Source organism: Arachis duranensis, chromosome 6 (genome assembly GCF_000817695.3).
Source record: "Arachis duranensis cultivar V14167 chromosome 6, aradu.V14167.gnm2.J7QH, whole genome shotgun sequence".
Lineage (NCBI taxonomy): Eukaryota > Viridiplantae > Streptophyta > Magnoliopsida > Fabales > Fabaceae > Arachis > Arachis duranensis.
In genome coordinates, this window is record NC_029777.3 from 18,952,624 (window position 1) to 18,960,640 (window position 8,017).

General features: G+C 38.6%; 1 non-coding gene across 1 annotated transcript; it reads left to right on the plus strand.

Annotated features, from left to right (window-relative positions):
* Positions 1–3,701: 3,701 nt before the first annotated feature.
* On the plus strand, positions 3,702–3,809 carry LOC127739917 (small nucleolar RNA R71). The gene has a single exon (XR_008000659.1). It is a non-coding gene; the product is annotated as a small nucleolar RNA R71 (small nucleolar RNA).
* The last annotated feature ends 4,208 nt before the right edge of the window (positions 3,810–8,017 follow it).

Genomic DNA, 8,017 nt, shown 5'->3' on the forward strand with positions numbered 1-8,017 from the left:
TCTCATTGAGAATGATGGAGTGTTATTGGTGTTCCACCCTTAATTGGTTCATGTCATGACTCAATCCTTCTAGAGAAGTGTTGAGTTGTTCCCAATAGTTGTTTGGAGGAAAATACATCCCTTGAGGCATCTCAGGGATTTCTTGATGATGAGCTTCCTCATGCGTCTCTTGAGATCCATGAATGGGCTCTCTTATTTGCTCCATCCTTTTCTTAGTGATGGGCTTGTCCTCTTCAATGAGGATGTCTCCTTCTATGACAACTCCAACTAACTAGCATAGATGGCAAATGAGATGAGGAAAAGCTAGCCTTGCCAAGGTGGAGGGATTTTCGGCTACTTTGTAGAGTTCTAGAGAGATGACTTCATGAACTTCTACTTCCTCTCCAATCATGATGCTATGGATCATGATGGCTCGATCCATAGTTACTTCAAATCGGTTGCTAGTGGGGATGATGGAGTGTTGGATGAACTCCAACCATCCTCTAGCCACAAGCTTAAGGTATAGTCTTCTTAATTGAACCGGCGTACCCTTTGAGTCTCTTTTCCATTGAGCTCCTTCCATACATATGTCCATGAGGACTTGGTCTAACCTTTGATCAAAGTTGACCCTTCTAGTGTAGAGGCGTGCATCTTCTTGCATCATAAGCAAGTTGAACGCCAACCTTACGTTCTCCAGACTGAAATCTAAGCATTTTCCCCGAACCATTGTAAGCCAATTCTTTGGGTTTGGGTTCATGCTTTGATCATGGTTCCTAGTGATCCATGCGTTTGCATAGACCTCTTGAACCATTAAGATTCTGACTTGTTGAATGGGGTTGGTAAGAACTTCCCAACCTCTTCTTTGGATCTCATGTCAGATCTCCAGATACTTGTTTTTCTTGAGCATGAAAGGGACCTCAGGGATCACCTTCTTCTTGGCCATAACTTCATAGAAGTGGTCTTTATGGGCTTTTGAGATAAATCTCTCTATCTCCCATGACTCGGAGGTGGAAGCTTTTGTCTTTCCTTTCCTCTTTCTAGAGGTTTCTTCGGCCTTAGGTGCCATCAATGGTTATAGAAAAATAAAAAAGCTATGCTTTTACCATACCAAACTTAGAATGTTGCTCGCCCTCGAGCAAGAGAAGAAAGAATAGATGAAGAAGAAGAAGAGATGGAGGAGAGGGAGAGTGGTGTGTTTTCAGCCAAGGGAGATAAGAGAGGGTAGTGAGGTGTGAAAATGAAGAAGGATAGAGGAGTTTATATAGTGGAGGGAGAGGGGTTAGGGTTTGGTCATTTAGGGTGGGTTTGGGTGGGAAAGAGATTTTGAATTTGAAGGTAGGTGGGGTTTATAAGGAAGAGTGGATGGATGTGAGTGGTGAAGAGGTGATGGGGAAGAGTGATTGAGGTGATTGGTAAATGATGTTTGGGGAAGAGTGTTATGAAAAGATGTGAGAGAAAGGGAGAAGGTAGGTGGGGATCCTGTGGGGTCTACAGATCCTGAGGTGATCCTGTGGGGTCCACAGATCCTGAGGTGTCAAGGATTTCTCATCCCTGCACCCTTTAGGCGTGTAAAATGTCCTCTGTATGCAATCCTGGCATTTAATGCCAGACTGATACTTGTTTCTGGCGTTAAATGCCAGCTCTATGCTTGTTTCTGGCGTTAAACGCCACTTTGCTGCTTGTTTCTGGCGTTTAACGCCAGTTTTTCTCAGGGTGTAATCCTGGCATTTAAACGCCAGACTGTTGCTTGTTTCTGGCGTTCAACGCCAGCTTCATGCTCTGTTCTGGTGTCAAACGCCAGCCAAATGCTCCTTACTGGCGTTTAAATGCCAGTAAGCTCTTCCTCTAGGGTGTGCTTTTTCTTCTGCTGTTTTTGATTCTATTTTTAATTTTTGCAATTGTTTTGTGACTCCACATGATCATAAACCTAATAAAACATAAAAGAACAATAGAAATATAGATAAATAAAATTTGGGTTGCCTCTCAATAAGCACTTCTTTAATGTCAATAGCTTGACAGTGAGCTCTCATGGAGCTTCACAGATGTTCAGAGCATTGTTGGGACCTCCCAACACCAAACATAGAGTTTAAATGTGGGGGTTCAACACCAAACTTAGAGTTTGGTTGTGGCCTCCCAACACCAAACTTAGAGTTTGACCGTGGGGCCTTTGTTTGACTCTGTATTGAGAGAAGCTTTTCGTGCCTCTTTTCCATGTTTACAAAAGGATAACCTTGAGCCTTAAACACAAGGCAGTCCCCATTCAATTGAAGGACTAGCTCTCATCTGCTAACATCAATCACAGCTCCTGCTATGGCTAGGAAGGGTCTTACAAGAATGATGGATTCATTCTCATCCTTTCCGGTGTCTAAGATTATGAAATCAGCAGGGATGTAAAGGCCTTTAACCTTTACCAACACGTCCTCTACCAATCCATAAGCTTGTTTTATTGATTTGTCTGCCATCTCTAATGAGAGTTTTGCAGCTTGTACCTCAAAAATTCCCAGTTTCTCCATTACAGAGAGTGGCATAAGATTTATACCTGACCCCAGGTCACATAGAGCCTTCTCAAAGGTCATGGTGCCTATGGTACAGGATATCAAGAATTTACCAGGATCTTGTTTCTTTTGAGGTATAGTTTGCTAAACCCATGTATCTAGTTCACTAATGAGCAAGGGAGGTTCACCTTCCCAAGTCTCATTACCAAATAACTTGGCATTCAGCTTCATGATGGCTCCTAGATATTAAGCAACTTGCTCTTTAGTTACATCTTCATCCTCTTCAGAGGAAGAATAGTTCTCAAAGCTCATGAATGGTAAAAGGAGGTTCAATGGAATCTCTATGGTCTCTAGGTGAGCCTCAGATTCCTTAGGTTCCTCAGTTTGGAACTCCTTTTTGTTCAGAGGACGTCCCAGGAGGTCTTCCTCACTGGGATTCATGTCCTTCTCTCCTCTTTGGATTCGGCCATATTGATAATATCAATGGCCTTGCACTCTCTTTTTGGATTCTCTTCTGTATTGCTTGGGAGAGTACTAAAAGGAGTTTTAGTGATTTTCTTACTCAGCTGACCCACTTGTGCCTCCAAGTTTCTAATAGAGGACATTGTTTCATTCATGAAACTTAAAGTGGCCTTAGATAGATCAGAGACTATGTTTGCTAAGCTGGAGGGGCTCTATTCAAAATTCTCTGTCTGTTGCTGAGAAGATGATGGAAAAGACTTGCTATTGCTAAACCTGTTTCTTCCACCATTAGTCTTGTTGAGGCTTTTGTTGATCCTTCCATGAGAAATTTGGATGATTTCTCCATGAGGAATTGTAGGAGTTTCCATAGGGTTCATCAATGTAATTCACCTCTGCTATTGCAGGGTTCTCAGGATCATAAGCTTCTTCTTCAGAAGATGCCTCTTTAGTACTGTTGAATGCATTTTGCCATCCATTCAGACTCTGAGAAATCATGTTGACTTGCTGAGTCAACATTTTGTTCTGAGCCAATATGGCATTCAGAGCATCAATTTCAAGAACTCCCTTCATCTGAGGTGTCCCATTATTCACAGGATTTCTCTCAGAGGTGTACATGAATTGGTTATTTGCAACCATGTCAATGAGTTCCTGAGCTTCTACAGGCATTTTCTTTAGGTGAATGGATCCACCTGCAGAGTGGTCCAATGACATCTTAGACAATTCAGACAGACCATCATAGAATATATCCAGGATGGTCCATTCTGAAAGCATGTCAGAAGGACACGTTTTTGTCAACTGCTTGTATCTTTCCCAAGCTTCATAGAGGGATTCACCATCCTTTTGCTTGAAGGTCTGAACATCCACTCTAAGTTTGCTCAGCTTTTGAGGAGGAAAGAACTTGGCCAAGAAGGCCGTGACCAGCTTATCCCAAGAGTCCATACTATCTTTAGGTTGTGAGTCCAACCATGTTCTAGCTCTGTCTCTTACAGCAAAGGGGAAAGGCATGAGCCTGTAGATTTCTGGATCTACTCCATTAGTCTTAACAGTATCACAGATCTATAAGAACTCAATTAAAAACTGATAGGAATCTTCTGATGGAAGTCCATGAAATTTGCAGTTCTATTGCATTAGAACAACTAGTTGAGGCTTCAGCTCAAAATTATTTGCTCCAATGGCAGGGATTGAGATGCTTCTTCCATAAAAATTGGAAGTAGGTGTAGTATAATCACCAAGCATCCTCCTTGCGCCTCCACCATTGTTATTGGGTTCGGCCATGTATCTTTCTTTTTCGAGATTCTCTGTAAGGTTTTCTCTGGATTATTATGCTTTAGCTTCTCTTAGCTTCTTTTTCAGAGTCCTTTCAGGTTTAGGATCTGCTTCAACAAGAATGTCCTTGTCCTTGCTCCTGCTCATATGAAAAAGAAGAGAATAGAAAAGGAAGAGGAATCCTCTATGTCATAGTATAGAGATTCCTTTATGTGAGTAGAAGAAGAAAAGAATAGAAGAAGGATGAGAAAAATTCGAACATAGAGGAAAAGAGAGAGTCAAATTTTTAGATGAAGAGAAGTGTTAGTAATTAACTAAATAAATAGAAAGAGATGATAGGGAGAGAATTTCAAAAATTGTTTTTGATAAAAGTTAGTGATTTTCAAAAATTAAGAGAAGAAATAACATTAAAATTAAAATTTGAAACAATTAGTTAATTAAAAAGAATTTTGAAAAAAGGTGAGGAATTGTCGAAAATTAGAGAGAGAAAAGTAGTTAGGTGGTTTTGAAAAAGATAAGCAACAAACAAAAAGTCAACTAGTTAGTTGAAAAAGATTTGAAAATCAATTTTGAAAAGATAAGAAGTTAGAAAAGATTTTTGAAATCAATTTTAAAATATATTATTTGAAAAAAAGATATGATTAAAAAGATATGATTGAAAAGATATTTTGAAAAAGATTTGATTTTTAAAATTAAAATTAATTACTTGGCTAATAAGAAGCTAAAAGATATGATTCTAGAATTTAAAGATTGAACATTTCTTAACAAGAAAGTAACAAACTTCAAATTTTTGAATCAATCACATTAATTGTTAGTAAAGTTTCCGAAATGTTGAAATGAAATTAAGAAAAAGATTTTGAAAATCAATAAAAAAATATTTTTGAAAATATAAAAGAAAAATGAAAAAGATTTGATTATTGAAAATGTTTTGAAAAGATAAGATTTTTAAAATTGAAATCTTGACTTGATTAACAAGAAACAACTAATTTTAAAAATTTTTTTACTAAGTCAACCCAAAGATTTCAAATGTTTGAGTAAAATAGGGAAAATATATTTTTTTTTTATATTTGAATTTTTAATGATGAATGAGAAAAACACAAATATGACTCACAGCATGAAAATTATGAATCAAAGCATATGATGCATGCAAGAACACTATGAATGTCAAGATGAACACCAAGAACACTATGAAGATCAAGATGAACATCAAGACTTATTTTGAAAAAATTTCAAGAAAAGAAAAACATGCAAGACACCAAACTTAGAAATTTTCAATGTTTAGACACTATGAATGCAAAAATGCATATGAAAAACAACAAAAGACACAAAATAAGAAAATATGAAGATCAAACAAGAAGACTTGTCAAGAACAACTTGAAGATCATGAAGAACACATGCATGAATTTTCAAAAAATGCAAAAGTTTTTTAAAACATACAATTGACATCAAACTTAAAAATTGACACTAGACTCAAACAAGAAACACAAAAATATTTTTGATTTTTATGATTTTTTTAAGTTTTTTGGATTTTTCGAAAATTATTTTTTTGAAAAACGAAAACAAATAAAAAAAAATTTGAAAGATTTTTGAAAACTTTTTGAAAAGAAAATTACCTAATCTGAGCAACAAGATAAACTGTCAGTTGTCCAAACTCGAACAATCCCCGACAACGGCGCCAAAAAGATGGTGTTGTTGCCGGAATCTTGAATAATCGCAAGCTTCAAACTTGAACAATCCCCGGCAACGGCGCCAAAAACTTGGTGCACGAAATTGTGATCATCAACAATGGCGCCAAAGACTTGGAGCTCTCAAACGTGAATCACACTTTGTCACAATTTACGTGCACCAAGTTTTTGAGCTCTATGTGATCTTGGGGCAAGTATCAACCTAATACCTACATCTACTATCAGAAAGCTTGGTTTGATTGAAGAAGTCAAACCAACCTGGATATGTCTCCAACTTGCTGATGGCTCCATTAAATACCCATCAGGCGTGATTGAAGACATGATTGTCAAGGTTGGGCCATTTGCCTTTTCCACTAACTTTGTGGTGCTGGAAATGGAGGAGCACAAGAGTGCAACTCTCATTTTAGGAAGACCTTTCCTAGCAACTGGACAAACCCTCATTGACATCCAAAAAGGGGAATTAACCCTGAGAGTCAATGAGGAAGAGTTTAAATTGAATGTTGTCAAAGCTCTGCAGCATCCAGACACCCCAAACGACTGCATGAGCATTGATATTATTGACTCTCTGGTGAAAGAGGTCAATATGACTGAGAGTCTCGAATCAGAGCTAGAGGATATCTTTAAAGATGCTCAGCCTGATCTGGAAGAACCAGAGAGAATAATAGAATCTTTGAAAATCCCTCAGGAAGAGGAGAAACCTCCTAAACCCGAGCTCAAACCATTACCACCATCCTTGAAATATGCATTTCTGGGAGAAGGTGACACTTTTCCTGTAATCATAAGCTCTACCTTAGAGCCACAGGAAGAGGAAGCACTAATTCAAGTGCTAAGGACACACAAGACAGCTCTTGGGTGGTCAATCAGTGATCTTAAGGGCATTAGCGCAGCCAGATGCATGCACAAGATCCTATTGGAGGATGACGCTAAGCCAGTGGTTCAACCACAGAGGCGGCTGAATCCAGCCATGAAGGAGGTGGTGCAGAAGGAGGTCACTAAATTACTGGAGGCTGGGATTATTTATCCTATTTCTGATAGCTCCTGGATGAGCCCTATCCAAGTCGTCCCTAAGAAGGGTGGCATGACAGTGGTTCATAATGAAAAAAATGAACTGATTCCTACAAGAACAGTTACAGGGTGGCGTATGTGTATTGATTACAGAAGGCTCAACACAGCTACCAGAAAGGATCATTTTCCTTTACCATTCATAGACCAGATGCTAGAAAGACTAGCAAGTTATGAATACTACTGCTTCTTGGATGGATATTCAGGTTATAATCAAATTGCAGTAGATCCCCAGGATCAAGAGAAAACAACATTCACATGTCCATCCGGAGTATTTGCATACATAAGGATGTCATTTGGTCTGTGCAATGCACCTGCAACCTTTCAAAGGTGCATGCTCTCTATTTTCTCTGATATAGTGGAAAAATTTCTGGAAGTCTTCATGGATGACTTTTCAGTATTTGGAGACTCATTCAGCTCCTGTCTTGACCATCTAGCACTTGTTCTAAAGAGGTGCCAAGAGACTAACCTGTTTTTAAACTGGGAGAAATGTCACTTTATGGTGACTGAAGGAATTGTCCTTGGGCACAAAATTTCGAACAAGGGAATAGAGGTGGATCAAGCTAAGGTAGAGGTAATTGAAAAATTACCACCACCTGCCAATGTTAAGGCAATCAGAAGCTTTCTGGGGCATGGAGGATTCTATAGGAGATTTATAAAAGATTTTTCAAAAATTGCCAAACTCTGAGTAATCTGCTAGCTGCTGACACGCCATTTATCTTTGATAAGGAGTGTCTGCAGGCATTTGAGACTCTGAAAGCTAAGCTGGTCACAGCACTAGTCATCTCTGCACCAGACTAAACATTACCATTTGAACTAATGTGTGATGCCAGTGACCATGCCATTGGTGCAGTGTTAGGACAAAGACATGACAAGCTTTTGCACGTTATTTTTTATACCAGTCGTGTTTTAAATGACGCACAGAAGAACTACACAACCACAGAAAAGGAGTTACTTGCAGTGGTTTACGCCATTGATAAGTTCAGATCTTATTTAGTAGGATCAAAAGTGATTGTGTACACTGACCATGCTGCTCTTAAATATCTACTCACAAACTAGGATTCAAAA